The following is a 16947-nucleotide window of genomic DNA, read 5'->3' as shown; positions in this document are numbered from 1 at the left end:
AATTATTTGCAATCATTTGTTTCATAACCTTAGAAGATACATTAATGGAAAACCTAAGACTTATAGGTCCATAAAATGACAGGAAGGGAAAAAAGCCTTACTGTGACCCAGAGTCAGTGGAGCCAGAACACAGTAGGGAATATCAATGGAATTTATAAGATAAAATCATGACAAGAAAGTACGGATATGGCTTTCTATGCCAGAAGGAAGGGAAAAAAGGTAAAATGTTAAGCAGCGGACTCCTCTTCCAGTAACCTGTACTCAGGGTGGGACCACCCTTCTAGTCAGCAAGGACCTATCTGAGGATCTTCGATGACTCTTGTTTCCTTCCTTCTCTTTCCTCAAGCCCCATCAGTCAACAGATCTTAAGCCATTTACATTCCACTTGACCACTTCTGGAATTAAATTTCCTATTAAAGGCCATACAAATCACTAAGCTTAGAGCTGGGTGTGGGTGAAGGGGTGTGTGCGCGCACACACGCATGTAAAGTGGGTAGAGAGCTACACTGGGAGTGTAGTTCTGGGATTAGTGGCTCAGTGAGTCATCTAGGGCTAAGTCTCATTTGTACAGCCTACCACTCTGTCACCTACCCTCTGAAGGGCAAGAGTAGAAGGAGACACTGATATCTCTGAGTTCAAAATATCATGAAGGATCACTACTTCTATAGCTTTCAGCTGTAGAAAAAATTCATAAAAAGAAAATCTGAGTTTTGCTACTATTAAAATCTCACAATGACAGATGAGTAATTTTCTCTGTTTCCTGGATGAAAGATGGAGAAAAAAAAATATTCAATTTGCAGGTCAGCTTGAGCCCAAAGGCTCAAGGAAGACCTAGAGATTAGAAGAAGGGAAGGCATCATCAAATCCTAAGGCTTAATGGTCATTTCACACTCCTGGAGACATAGTTTGTCTAAATGCTAAGAGAATTTTACCTTCATCAGAGATTTTAGAAATCATTTTAGTGCCCCATAACTGTCCTATTATTGTATGATCTTGGGGAAATATACAGTTAACCCATCTATAAACAGAGAGTCATTCATTCATTCAACAAATATTCACTGAGTATCTACCATGTGCCAGGTACTGTTCTAGGCACTGGGGATACAAAAGTGAACAAAGCTGACCTCCTGCCTTAAATTGGTGGGGACAGATTTGGGGGGAAATCAGAGAGTGCTAGCGGAAGGGATAGATAATATAGATGAGTGATATTTTTCTATGGAAAAAAAGCAGAGAAGTGGGACAAGGAGTATAGAGTAAGAGGTTACATCTTTAAGTAGGAGGGTCAAGGAATAAAATACCCTCACAGAGTTGGGAAGATTGAAAGACAATATATAGAGGTTCAATTTCTGGCACACAATAAGTCCTACAAGTGTGAACCGTTGTTCTGTTTTTATTATCTGTATTATTAGTTATTTTTCAAAGATGAGGGAATTCTGGATGCCTTAGAGTCTATAAATCTTGAGTCTATAGTTAGAATTTACCTGTAAATGTGTGAATTGAATTTCTTGTATTCCAAATCATTGCCCACTCCAATTCCCTACAAACAGGAGTACTAGTTTCTACATGTTTTCACAAGTATTATGAGAATTACCTACACAAAAGATCCTCTAAAAAAAAAAAAGGCACAATAAAGGCAAAGTCGAACCTCCTCTATTTTACAGTGAAGAATGGTGGTCATCTCTGATGCTACACTTCAGGAGCCTCTATTACCACAGAGATCAGAGGGCCAGCTTATGAGACGAAGACAAGGTGATGTCTTTCAGCTATTGTACAGAAACTTCGTCCGTATCTCCAGTTCCCACACTGCCCTTTCGCCATCACCAGGCAGTGTGGGTGGAAGGCTGGCAACCTGGCAACCATACTGCCTTGGCCTTTCTCTTCTCCTGACCCCATTCTACTCTTTTGTGACATCCCTCCTCTTTCCTTCCCCTTCTAAGGGTGCACTAGACTTCTATGTGAAACAACTACATAACCAAATAAACGTGACAACTGTAAGAATCCTTCTCCCTTGTAATTTGCCCTAGATGCCAAATTCTCTCAGTAATGGCCCTAACTCAAATGTTATATTACACTTTGATTAATGCTAGGAAATAACATCCTGGATATATGAAGGCTGAGCAGAAAGTTATTGTGCTTTGAACTTTCAGTTGAAAAATTTTCTAAAACAATTAACACTTTTGTAAGTACATCATAAATGAAGCCTTCTTTGATAAAGGATCTCTTCCAGGATGAGCAGACATAGCACATGGTTTTTTATGTAGAATTCCCATCATGATTCAGTACCAGCCTTCTCGGGACCTATAGCAAATTATTTAACTTCTCTGGGACCCCATTTTTCCCTCAGTATCTTTCAGTGGAGGGCGCCTGGCTTGCTCAGTCTGTTAAGCATCTGCCTTCGGCTTAGGTCATGATCCCAGGGTTCTGGGATCAAGTCCTACATCAGGCTCCCTGCTCAGTGAGGAGTCTGCTTCTCCTTCTACCATCCCCACTGACTGTGATCTCTTGTCTCAAATAAATAAGTAAAACCTTTAAAAAATAATTTTCAGGGGTGCCTTGGTGGCTCAGTGGGCTAAAGCCTCTGCCTTCAGCTCAGGTCATGATCCCCAGGGTCCTGGGATTGAGCCCCACATCGGGCTCTCTGCTCTGGAGCCTGCTTCCCCCACTCCCCTGCCTGCCTCTCTGCCTACTTGTGATCTCTGTCAAATAAATAAATAAAATGTTTTTTAAATAATAATAATTTTCAGTGGAAAATTATGAAAAATCTGAAAGTGGCCATTCAATAAATGCTAATTTCCTCATATTATAACAGAACTAATAATACTTTTCTACCTCCATATATTATTTGGGACATTGGAAGATACAACAAATCTTCTCCTGAGGCAAGGGAAATAAAAGTAAAAATAAACTATTGGGACTACATCAAAATAAAAAGCTTCTGGAAAGTAAAGGAAACCAACAAAACTGGAAGACAAGACAACCTACTGAATGGAAGAAGATATTTGTAAATGACATATCTGGTAAGGGGTTGGTATCCAAATACATAAAACCTTACACAACTTAACACCCCAAAAGTAATCCAATTTAAAAATGGGCAGAAGACATGAACATTTTTCCAAAGACATATAGATGGCTAACAGATACATGAACAGATGCTTAACCCCACTCATCATCAGGTAAATGCAAATCAAAACCACAATGAGCTCTCACTTGACAACTGTCAGAATCAACAACACAAGAAGCAACAATTGTTGGTGAGGATGTGGAGAAAAAGGAACCCTTGTGAGCTGTTGGTGGGAACACAAACTGGTGCAGCCACTGTGGAAGACAGTATGGAGATTCATCAAAAAGTTAAAAACAGGGGCGCCTGGGTGGCTCAGTGGGTTAAGCCGCTGCCTTCGGCTCAGGTCATGATCCCAGGGTCCTGGGATCGAGTCCCGCATCGGGCTCTCTGCTGAGCGGAGAGCCTGCTTTCCTCTCTCTCTCTCTCTCTGCCTGCCTCTCTGCCTACTTGTGATCTCTCTCTGTCAAATAAATAAATAAAATCTTTAAAAAAAAAAAAGTTAAAAACAGAATTACCATATGATCTAATAATTCCACTACTAGGTATTGACCCCCCAAAACACGGAAACAGTAATTCAAAAAAATACATGCACTCCTATGTTTATTGCAGTATTTAAAATAGCCAGATTATGGAAGCAGTCCAAGTGTCCATCGACAGATGGATGGATAAAGAAGGTGGGGGGGTGTCTATACGTGTGTGTGGAATATTACTCAGCCATAAAAAAGAATGAAATCTTGGGGCACCTGGGTGGCTCAGTGGGTTAAGCCGCTGCCTTCGGCTCAGGTCGTGATCTCAGGGTCCTGGGATCGAGTCCCGCATCGGGCTCTCTGCTCAGCAGGGAGCCTGCTTCCTCCTCTCTCTCTCTGCCTACTTGTGATCTCTCTCTGTCAAATAAATAAATAAAATCTTTAAAAAAAAAAAAAAAAAGAATGAAATCTTGCCATTTACGGCAACATGGATGGATCTAAAAAGTATAATGTTAAGTAAAATAAGTCAGTCATAAAAAGACAAATACCATATGATTTCACTCATATGAGGAATTTAAGAATCAAAACAAACAAAGCGGGGAAAAACAGACAAACCAAAAACAGACTCTTAACTACAGAGAGCAAACCGACCATGCCGGGGTGGGAAAAAGTAAAGGGATTAAGAGTACACTTACCTTGATTAGCACTGAGTAATATATGGAACCCTTGTGAATCACTATACTGTACACTCGAAACTAATATAACACTGTATGTTAACTATACCCGAATTTTTAGAAAGAGGACAAATCTTGAAACAAATGCAAATTTAAGACATTTTTATTACTATCAATTTGAGCTTTGTATCAGTCAGGGTCTAACAAGGGAACATGAGAACCACTTGAGAATTTAAAACAGAGCGACTTCAAAGCAGTGAACAGGTGATGAAAGAAATGAGAGGCCCCAGGGAATGGTGGGGCAAATCAGAGGTTAGCATGGGAGCAAAAAAATCTACCACTGGAAGAGAAAAGGGGAGGAAATGTGTTGCTACCACTATCCAAGGCTGAAGTTACCAGGAAGAAACTAAGAACAAGATGGCCTGACTGGCAGAAGCAACAGAAGAGATGCTTCCAGAGACCACCCACTCCTCCAACTTCCCCAAGCAAAAATAAAGGGAGGAAAACCCTACGTTCTTCTTCCTCCTGCCCTCTAATCTCCTTCCAGTTCCTCTTACCTGCTAACCCAGACAGAAACTGCTGACACAGAGGCCTGTTAAGGAAAGAAGTCTGCAAGTATCAGCTCTTCACAAGACACAGCAAAGAAGGGAAGGGTGAGGAATGGATCTGAGGGCAAATAGGTCCAGGATCAGCAGAAACATCAACTCTGTTCATAAATGATGATGGAGAAGGAAGAGGACACAGGACCAAGTCAGTACTCACCCTATATAAATGCCAGAAGCTGGCTTTTAAAAAGTTATTATTCTTAAATTATTTCCTATTCCAATTTGTTTGCTTCTTGTAAGCTTAAAATAGATGAGGAAGAAAGAAAAAGTCATATAAAAAGATCAATTATGACCAAAAAAAACCAATTATGGTTTTACTACATATCCTATTTTACTTACTCAAATCAAAATTTAACAATTACATTTATCCTTTTTAGGGATGCATGGGTATGTATGTATCCTCCCATTTATATTAATAAATTTTTATTATTATATATTGATTCATATGAATTACTTATATTCTCTAAGTATACAGAATATATTAGAATATATCATTTATTTATATATATATTTCATGTATATCCACATCAAACTGTTTTCCTCCCCTACTAGTCCACTGAATGGTCCTTTGAGGCTAGCAAGTTCTATACCTCATGGACTATTCCAACACAGCAGATGAGGAAATTAAGACTCCAGAGGCTAAGTGATTTGCTCACTTTCACCAGCTAATTAATGAATGAGGCAGGGCTATAACCCAAATCTTCATGGTTACTCATTAAACTACACCAAGTTTCTACCCAAACATTAAAGATTTTCCAATTTTAAAATGTGTTTGTGCTGTCAACTAGATGTAACTTAGCAACACAAAATGAAATTAGATTTAAAGGTTTTTCTATGATAGGAAAAGCAGAAGAGAACTTTTTATTTTTAAGGAATTTCTATGCCTATAGAAATGCATGGAGACAAATGCACATGTGTACATGCATACAAAAGAAATTAAACATATCTGGAAACTGTCTGCTTCTATCTACTGAACCTAAATCTATCCTTCCACTGACCAAGCAATCCTACTCCTAAGTACATGTGTATACCCAAATAACTTCATGGTGGCATTATGCATAACACCTTAAAATCAAAGTATCCCAAATGTTCATCAAGAGTAAACTGAACAGGGGCACCTGGGTAGCTCAGTCGGTTAAGCATGTGCCTTCAGCTCAGGTCGTGAACCCAGGGTCCTGGGATCAAGCCCCGAATTAGGCTCTCTGCTCAGCAGGGAGTCTGCTTCTCCCTTCTTCCACTGCCCCTCCCCTGGTGCTCACTTGCTCTCTCTCAGAAATAAATACTTAAAAATAAATAAACAAACAAAGAGTAAACTGAATAAACTAGGGTATAGCCTCACAGTGGAATACTATATAACAAATGAAAAAGATACAAAAAGAAATTTTTTAAGTACATACTAAATAATTCTGTTTATATTAAGTTCAAAAGCACAGCAAAACTGATCTACATACTTTTTTTTTTTTAAAGATTTTATTTATTTATTTGACAGACAGAGATTACAAGCAGGCAGACAGGCAGGCAGAGAGAGGGAGAGGAGGAAGCAGGCTCCCTGCAGAGCAGAGAGCCCGATGCGGGACTCGATCCCAGGACCCTGAGATCATGACCTGAGCCGAAGGCAGCGGCTTAACCCACTGAGCCACCCAGGCGCCCTGATCTACATACTTTTAAGTCAGATATAAGTAACCACATTTGGGAGTAGTTAATGACTAGTAGGGAGCAGGAGGGAGGGCCTCTGGAATGCTGTGAAAATTTATTGAGGCTATACAATTATGATCTATGCACTTTTTTTAATGCATGCTATGTACTGATTTTTAAAAAGTATCATCAATCAAAGTAAATACCTCCTTCACAAAAAGAATTAATTTCTACAATACCAGTAGAGAAGAGGAGGGGGCACAAAACTCTGTGACTAAGGGTAAATTTCTCAAGACACAAAAAGCATTAATCATAAAAGAAAAAAACATAAATCAGCCTCATCAAAATTAAAACTTCTAAAAATTAAAATCATCAAAATATGCATTAAGAAAGTGAACAGGAAAGAATCAGTCGGGGGTGAATCATAATATGTAGAACAGACAAAAGAACTTGTATCCCCAGTACAGAATTCTTACAAATCAATAAGAAGAAAACAAATAACCCAATTTAAAAATAGGCAAAAGCCTTGAATATCTCTTTCACAAAAGAAGTGATCAGTAAGTATTGTTGAAAAGTATTCAACATCACCAGTCATAAATTTAAAGCAAATTAAAGTCACAATAAGATACTACAACATATTTACCAGCATGTCTAATATGAAAAAGACTGACAGTACCAAAGAATTTATAGCAACCAGTCTGGCAGGCTCATTTAAAGTTAAAACATACAGTTTATATATGACCCAGCAATTTCATTCCCTAGGTACTTACTGTTGAGAGATTAAAACACATGTCACTCACACACAAAAAGATACATAAATGAATGTTCACAGAAGCTTTTACATAACAGTCAAAAACTGGAAACAACACAAATGTTCATCAGTAAGAGAATGGATAAACTCTGGTATATTAAGACATACAATGGAATATTAGCATGTTTAAAAAAATTAACTGGACGCCTGGGTGGCTCAGTTGGTTAAGCGGCTGCCTTCGGCTCAGGTTATGATCCCAGCATCCTGGGATCGAGTCCCACATCGGGCTCCTTGCTCAGCAGGGAGCCTGCTTCTCCCTCTGCCTCTAGCCTGCCACTCTGTCTGCCTGTGCTTGTGCTCTGTCTCTCTCTCTAACAAACAAATAAAATCTTAAAAAAAAAAAATTAAAAACTAAAAAACTACTGATACATTACAGCAACATGGATGAATCTCAAAAACAGAGGAAAAGATAACTAAAGCTAAATAGTATGTATTATTCATTCCCTCTGTAAGAACTTCAAGCACAGACAAAATTAATTTATAGGGACAGAAATCAGAGTGGGTCCTCCTAGAGAACCAAAGGGAGGACTGCTTGGAAAGGGGCATGAGGAAACTTTCTGGATGACAAAGACGTTTAATTTGTTCTGAGTAATGATTACATGAGTATATATGTTTGTCAAAATTCAAGAGTTGGGCACTTAAGGGACACCAGGGTGGCTCAGTCAGTTAGGCATCCAACTCCTGATTTTGGCTCAGGTCATGATCTCAGGGTTGTGAGATCGACCCCACCTCAGGCTCTACACTCAGTGGGGAGTTTGCTTGAGATTCTCTCTCTTCCTCTCCCTCTGCCCCACCCTCATGCATGCATTCTCTCTCTCATTCTCTATCAAAAAAAAAAAAAAAAAAAAAAGGGACACCTGGGTGACTTAGTGGGTTAAATGTCCGCCTTTCGCTCAGGTCATGATCCCAAGGTCCTAGGATTAAGTGTCACATCAGGCTCCCTGCTTAGCAGGGAGTCTGCTTCTCCCTTCACCTGCTGCTCTCCCTGGCTTGTGTTCTCTCTCTCTCTCCCCCCACCAACCCCCCACCGTCTCTCTACCTCTCTGACAAATAAATAAATAAAATCTTAAAAAAAAAAAGACTTGGACGCTTAGGATCTATAGATCTTATTAGCACTTCCATTTAAATGAAATAAATGTTTCTTAAAAAAGAAACAGCATTGTTCCTTAAAAAACAACAACAACAACAACAACAAAATTACCACATGATCCAGCAATTCCACTATTAAGTATACACCCAAAAGAAATGAAAGCAGGGAGCCATTTCTGCATTTGCTGCTAAAGTAGTCCTTCCAAAGAAGCTAAGGCCATGTTGGGGCAAAGCCCCCACTTCATCCTGTGAATAGCCTGGCAGCTGCCAGTCCAACACTTTCACCGACATCTCCTGGGCCCTCCTGCACAATGAGGAGGTGATGGTTATGGAGGTTAAAATCAATGCTCTCATCAATACAGCCAAAGTAAATGCTGAACCTCTCTGACCAGGCTTGTGTGCAAAGACTCTGGCCATTGTCTACACGGGAGTCTCATCTGCAAAGGGTGGCGGACCTGCCCCCTTCACCACTGTGGCCTCAGCTGAGGAAAGAAAGTGAACCACAGAAAGAAGAACCTGAGGAGGCTGACAGCATGCACTTTGGTCTATTTCACTAAATCTCTTTTATAAGATGTTCAATAAAAAGCTGAACTCTTAAAAAAAAAAAAAGAAGAATGAATGAAAGAGAGAGAAAAGAAAAACAGGGACTCAGACACTTGTACACCAATGTTCATAGCAGTGTTACTGACAATAGAAGGTGAATCAACTCAAATGTCAATCAATGACTGAATGGATAAATAAAATGTGGTATATTATGGAATACGGAATGGAATATTACTCAGCCTTAAAGAGGAATTAAATTCCAATACATGTACCACATGGATGAACCCTGAAGATATTACTGCTAACTACAATAAGCCAGAAACAAAGGACAAATACCATATGATTCCACTTATGTGACATAAACCTGGACTGATCAAGAGACAGAAAGTAGAATATTATTGATAAAGAAAATGTGATACACACATATACACACACAGGAATACTATTCAGCCACAAAAAAAAGAAAGATTCTTTTTTTTCCATTCATGACATGGATGGGCCTACAGGACATTATGATAAGTCAAGTAAAGTCAAAGGGAAAGATAAACTGTATGATTTCACTGATATGCAGAATCTAAAAGGAAAAAAATCAAACTCATAGAGAACAGATTGGTGATTGCCAGTGGTGGGGGTGGAGGGTGGGCAAAAGCATGAGGGGAGTCAAAAGGTATAAACTTCCAATTATAAGACAAATAAGTTCTGGGATGTAAAGTACAGCACAGTGACTAATGTAAACAATACAGTAACCATATATCTGAAAGTACTAAGAGATCTTAAAAGTTCTCATCTCACACACACACACAAATTTTGAAATTATATGAGGATGTTAACTAAACTTACTGCAGTAATCACTTTGCAATATACACACTATCAAATCATCATTATATAATATAATATCATGTCAATTATATCTCAATAAAACTGGGGGGGGAGAAAAAGAGAAAAAGGAAAAAGAAAGTAGAATGGTGAGTCCCAGGTGCTAGGGGAAGGGAGGAATGCGGAGTTATTGTTTAATGGGTACAAAGATTCAGTCTGAGCCCTTTCTGCCTCTCCTGCCACCATGGCACCCGTGAAAGAGTTTGTGGCAAAGGGGGGCAAAAAAAGAAAGCAAGTTCTGAAGTTTACCCTTGATTGCACCCACCCTGTAGAAGATGGTATCATGGATGCTGCCAATTTTGAGCAGTTTTCTTCAAGAGAGAATCAAAGCGAATGGAAAAGCTGGAAATCTCTGTGGAGGGGTGGTAGCAACTGAAAGGAGCAAAAGCAAGATTACCGTAACTTCTGAGGTGCCTTTTTCCAAAAGGTATTTGAAATATCTCACCAAAACACACCTGAAGAAGAACAATCTCCATGACTGGCTGCACACAGTCACTAACAGCAAAGAGAGTTATGAATTACATTACTTCCGGATTAACCAAGATGAGGAAGAGAAGGAAGATGAGGATTAGAACTAGTTGATCTGGAATATTTTGTATAATTTAAAATAAAATTTAGGAAACAAAAAAGATTCAGCTGGAGAAAATGGAAAAGTTTGGACATGGACGGTGGTGACAGCAGCTAAACAATGTGAATGTACTTAATGCCACAAAACTATACACTTGAAAATGGCTAAGATGAAAAATTTCATGTTCTGTATATTTTACCACAATAAAAAAAAATGCCAATGCTCAGCTCAACTTAATCAGTGAAGTGGTAGGATAAAAGCCAGATTACAATAGACTAAGAAAACAGAACTGAAGATATGGAGACAATTAAGATTAACTATCTCTTCAAAAAGCAAATCAATAAAAGTCATTCACTGTTACAGGGGAAACACTGAAGTGAGATAACTGTTTATCAAAGATGCTGTAAGAGCAATCTCTTGTGAATTGTAAACTGAATTAGATAACAATTAAATTACCTTCTGACTCTACAATTCTATGTACGCAAGAATGGAAACATAGAAAAAGGAAACAGTATTAATGAAGTCAAAAGCACATATCTATAAAATCAGTACTGGAAACCAAAAAACAGATAGTAATTACTTTGTAGAAGAAATTGTTATACACAGCATAGAAAATGACGTATTTCCAGAATATCTGTAACATTCCCAACCTCCACAACCTTTACATTCTTTAATACTGACACATTATGGGGCGCCTGGGTGGCACAGTGGGTTGGGCATTGGTTTTGACTGGGGTCTGACCTCGGGGTCATGGGTTCAAGCTCCACATCAGGCTCTGCTCTCAGTGGGGAGTCTTCCTGGGATTCTCTCTTCCTCTGCCCCCTCCCCACTCTAAAATAAATAAATAAACCTTAAAACAAACCTGACACATTAAAAATAATCTATGGAGGGGCAGCTGGCTAGACAGTCAGTAGAGCCTATCACTCTTAAGCTCAGGGCCGTGATTTTAAACCCCACATTGGGTGGGGAGCCTACCTAAAATTTAAAAAAAATTTTTTTTTAATTCAAAAGAAAAAATCTCTATGGAAGCAACCTAAATGTCCATCAACAAACAAACTGATAAACAAAATGTGGTATATACATACAATGGAATATTATTCAGCCTTAAAAGGGAATGCAATTCCGTACAACATGCTACAACACAGATGAACCTTGAAAACATTATGCTAAGTGGAATAAAAGCAAGATACATAAAGGCAAATATTATATGAATTTGCTTATATGAAACAATTAGAAGAGGCAAATTCAGAGAAACAAAGTAGAACAGAGGTTATAAGGGCTTAGAGATGAGGAAGAAATGGAGAGTTATTAATTAATGGGTACATAGTGTTTGTATATGATGATGAAACAGGTTTTGAAATAGATAGTGGTTATGGTTGTACAACACAGTGAATGTAATTAATGCCACTAAATTGTACATCTAAAAATGTTTAAAGAGGTAAATTTTATGTTACATATATTTTGCCTCAATAAAAAATGTCTTCTATTAAAAAAATATCCTGAAAGCAAACCTAAAGCTGAGACCAAGTTTCTCACAAGTAATTATGTTATCTCAGGTTATAGACAAAACTCATGCTGTGCTATAGCCACCCCCAAATGGAAAAGGCGTCCAGTGGAAACTCCTTAAACAAAGGAAATATACCCACGAAGTAAATCAATTCACTCACCTCAGTGATGGTTAGGATCCTCAACTGAAAGCCAGAAGAAAGTCACCTGAGGTCATACCATAGGGAAAAATAAGAGGACTTAAGTAGCCCCATGTAGGATATTATTTTCTCAGAACCATCAAGTAATTCTGGTAAACAATTCCAAACAAGAAGTTCCTTGTTTGTGAAAAAGTCCAGATACATTTGGACAAAAATCCCAAACGGAAAGTCATTTACCCCTTCCACAGCTGGCAGTCACCATCCTCAAGACCAGAGTCAAATGAGGATTACAGGCCTCTCAGACTGAGGGGTGGGATGTCTTGGGGAGACAACATCCAAGTCCAGACTCAGAGATGCTCAGTCAAAATGCCCTCAACCATTCCTTGTTCAGATGAAGTCTTTCTGCTTGCTAATTCAACTTCTGTGTGAACTCTTCATGTTAAATTCATCAGCTTCCTGCCTTCCACCTTCAAGTGTTGTACTGTTTAAACAAAGCAGTGGTTCTCAACTAGGAATAATTTTGGACCCAAGAGACATACGGCAATATCTGGAGACGTTTGGTTGTCACAACTGGGCACTACTAACTTGTACTAGGTAGAGGCTAGTGATGCTGTTAACATCCTACAACATAGAGGTTAATCTCCCACCATAAAGAATTATTGTGCCCAAAATGTCAATACTGTCAAGGCTGAGAAAATCTGAACTGCAGGTTAATAAGACACCCAAGGATTTCACAGTGTAATGTGAAAGCTTTTTGTGCAAAATACTACTTTAATGTTTAATTTTTCAACTAAAGTTCATTAGTTCTTAAGGCTGATATTTATCCTGTTTTCTTTATATTCCTTATATTTTCCAAATTTCTATGATAAACTTATGTTGATTTTTCTGATTTTAAAATAAAATAAGAACCATTATCCTTTCCTTTTTCTGTAATAGTCTATTTGCCTAAAGACAATTCCTGCAGGTTGGCACTGTATTTTTTTTCTACTCACATTTTATTCTTTATTGCTCTGTATCTAGAGCAGGAGTGACCAAAACTTGAGTTTACTTTATCATCTTAACTGGAAGCCCAATTTCATATCAGAATTCAAGAAAAATTACTGAATAATATTAAAGCAAGTTTTATACAAAACAAACTATTTTCTGATATTCTATTTTTCAGAATCAATCATTTTACAAACCCGTACAATATTAAAATGTGTGATTCAGATATCTACACTATTTAAAATGTTTTTGTCGGGGCACCTGGGTGGCTCAGTGGGTTAAGCCTCTGCCTTTGGCTCAGGTCATGATCTCAGGGTCCTGGGATCGAGCCCTGCGTCAGGCTCTCTGCTCAGTGGGGAGCCTGCTTTCCTCTCTCTGCCTGCTTCTCTGCCTACTTGTGATCTTTGTCTGTCTAATGAATAAATAAAATCTTTTTTAAAAAATTAAAAATTAAATAAAATGTTTTTGTCATAAAAGGCAAAAGAAAGGAAAAGAGAAGTAATCAGTAGCAGCAGCACTATAAGCAAAGAGACAGAATAAACAGAAAGAGAAAAACAGAGATGACGCAGATAATGGAAAGAGAAGCAAGCTCAGCACTCATGATTCCTAAAACACTGTGCCAGAGGGAGGACAGTCTGACAGCCTCCCCTGCAGCCTCACTTATATATCCATATACCACTTACCTATCTGTCTGTGCTCTGCAGCCAGCAATGATTACCCTGACTCCTCAAAATTCACTCATTATCAATTGATTAAATTAAACTAATCATGGTAATCCTATCTCCCTTGTCCACGACTGGCAGGTCTATCAATTTGACCCAATGAAGAGAGTATTCCTAAGAGGTTCTTGGGGAAAAAAGGCCTTTCTTATTTTTAAAAGAGAACCATAGGAAGCCAGACCATATCTCTGGCATTGGACCAACAGATGCCTAATGCTAATGGCAGCTTTAATTCAGGAAAAAACAGACATCGCAGAGCAGAGTGGAAAAGCAGAAAGAACTCAGGGCTTTATATATCAATGAATTGTGTGACCAATGCTAGAACCCATTCTAATTCTGGACTTCCTCTTATATTATCCGAAAAAATGTCTTATTATTTAAGCCACTTTGAGTTGGATTTTCTGTTATTTACTACTGAAAATACAGAAAGGAACAACAAAAAAAATTAAAACCTCACATGTTCACACTACTCACAGATAATCATGATAATCATAATCATGGTTATCAATTTATCATATTTCTTCTTAATCCTTTTATATGTGCTTTTTAAGAAAAATATTTGTCTGTAGACAATTCTAAATCCTTTTAAAAAATAAGCATTATTTTAAATAGCTACTTAGTATTTATTTACATGAATGAATGATCACTTAGCTTGTTTTATTGGTGAACATGTAGATTGTTTCCAATAAATCACTATTATCAATAATTCTGTAATGAATATTTTGCTTAAGAAAAAAATTACATATGTGTTGAGGATGCTCTGTTAGGATAGATTCTTAAAACAGGAAGTACTAAATTAAATAATACGAACTTTTATAGTTCCTGATACTTACTGACAAACTTTTACTCAGAAGTATTATGTCAATTCACACATATTTCTCTGCACACAAGAAGTGCCTTGATAATTTTTAAATATAAAAAACTTGCTCATCACTCCAGTTCTACATGATACTAAAGAGAAAAAAGAGGACAATGCTTAGCTAAAACTTTACCTCCAAAATTAAATCAAGACTAGACTTTCAATTCCTTTAAATCTGTTTTTCTTTTCAGACTGAAGAGAGAGAAAAAAATGTTGTCTTTTTTAAACTAAATGGGTACTGTATAAATGGCTAACGGACACATGAAAAAAATGTTCATCATCATTAGCCATCAGGGAAATTCAAATCAAAACCACACTGAGGGCGCCTGGGTGGCTCAGTTGGTTAAGGGACTGCCTTCAGCTCAGGTCATGATCCTGGAGTCCCGGAATCGAGTCCCACATCGGGCTTCCTGCTTGGCAGGGAGTCTGCTTCACCCTCTGACCCTCCCTCTTCTCATGCTCTCTCTTTCTCTCTCAAATAAATAAATAAAATCTTTAAAAAAAAAAAAACCCACACTGAGACATCACCTCACACCTCACACCAGTTAGAATGGCAAAAATTGACAAACCAAGAAAAAACCAAATGTTGAAGAGGCTGTAAAGAAAGGGGATCCCTCTTACATTGTTGGTGGAAATGCAAGGTGGTGCAGCCACTCTGGAAAACAGTGTGACAGTTCCTCAAAAAAAGTTAAAAATAGAGCTACCCTATGACTCAGCGATCGCACTACTGGGTATCTACTCCAAAGATACAGATGCAGTGAAAAGAAGGGCCATGTGCACCCCAATGTTCATAGCAGCAATGGCCACAACAGCCAAACTGTGGACAGAGTAGAGATGCCCTTCAACAGACAAATGGATAAAGATGTGGTCCATATATACAATGGAATACTACTCAGCCATCAGGAAGGATGAATACCCAACTTTTGCATCAACATGGATGGGACTGGAGATTATGCTAAGTGAAATAAGTCAAGCAGAGAAAGCCAATCATCATATGGTTTCAGTTATTTGAGGAACATAAGGAATAGCATGGAGGACATTAGGAGAAGGAAGGGAAAAATGAAGTGAGGGGGATTCAGAGGGGGAGATGAAACATGAGAGACTACGGACTCCGAGAAACAAACTGAGGGTTTTAGAGGGGAGGAGGATGGGGGAATTGGTTAGTCCAGTGATGGGTATTAAGGAGGGCATGTGCTGCATGGAGCACTGGGTGTTAATATGCAAACAATGAATCACGGAACACTACATAAAAAACTAATGATGTACTGTATGGCAACTAACATCACATAATAAAAAAACTGTACTGTATATAAGGTTCTCAGAATCAAATTTTTAAATAAAATCCTGAGATAACAAGCAAATAACTTAAAATAAAAAAGACATGAATCAATCACTAATGAAATAAGTCAATAACCTCAAAAATTACCTCAACAACAAAAAGACAACTCACTATAGAAATGGGTAAAGCATTTGATGGATAGCTCTACAAAGAACAAATCCAAATGGCCAATAAGAACATGAGAAGAGACGCCCAATATCCTTCATCATTATGGAAATGTAAATGGTAACCACAGTGAGATACTACATCACACCTACTAGGATAGCTATGTTAAAAAAAAAAAAAAAAGGCAGCAGAAAAAACAATGTTGGCAAGGATGTGGAGAAATTAGAGCCTTTGCACATGCAGCTGCTGTATTAGACAATCTGGCATTTCCTCAAAAAACTAAACATAGAATTACTGTAGGATCCAGCAATTCCATTCCTAGATACACACCCAAAAGTAATGAAAGCAGCATCTCAAACAGAAATTTGTGCACCAATGTTCACTGCAGCATTATTCACAACAACCTAAAGTTGAAAACCACCTATGTCCATTAAAAAAATAAATGGATAGGGGCGCCTGGGTGGCTCAGTGGGTTTAGCCGCTGCCTTCGGCTCAGGTCATGATCCCAGGGTCCTGGGATCGAGCCCTGCATTGGGCTCTCTGCTCAGCAGGGAGCCTGCTTCCTCCTCTCTCTCTCTGCCTGCCTCTCTACTTACTTGTGATCTCTGTCTGTCAAATAAATAAAATCTTTTAAAAAAAGATTAATATGATTTGATATAGAGTGATTTCCAAGATAAATTGTCTTTATTTTTTATTTTTTATTTTTTTTAAAGATTTTATTTTAATCTGTTTAGCCTTATCTCTATTAAGTAAGTTGAATTTGTTGTTGAAAACATTTCTACAAAGAAAACATCAGGCCCAAATGGCTTCACAGAAACATTACAACAAATACTTAAGGATGAAATTAGTCCATTCTCCACAAACTTCCAGAATTAAATAGGAGAGACTACTTCCCAAATAATTTATGATATATAAGGAACACTCACACTTTGCAGAAGGAAATACAAAACAGTTTAACTACTTTGG

General features: G+C 38.1%; 1 protein-coding gene and 1 pseudogene across 1 annotated transcript in view; one reads left to right on the top strand and one right to left on the bottom strand.

Moving 5' to 3' along the window:
• BBS4 (Bardet-Biedl syndrome 4) overlaps positions 1-16947 on the bottom strand; it is a 51294-nt gene that overhangs the window by 22416 nt on the left and 11931 nt on the right. The gene's annotated exons all lie outside the window — the stretch shown is intronic.
• Positions 9946-10333, top strand: LOC122894322 (annotated as a pseudogene).

The sequence above is a fragment of the Neovison vison genome, chromosome 13 (genome assembly GCF_020171115.1).
Source record: "Neovison vison isolate M4711 chromosome 13, ASM_NN_V1, whole genome shotgun sequence".
Classification (NCBI taxonomy): domain Eukaryota; kingdom Metazoa; phylum Chordata; class Mammalia; order Carnivora; family Mustelidae; genus Neogale; species Neogale vison.
Note: the sequence above shows the minus strand (reverse complement) of the source record. Positions and strands in the feature narration are given on the sequence as shown.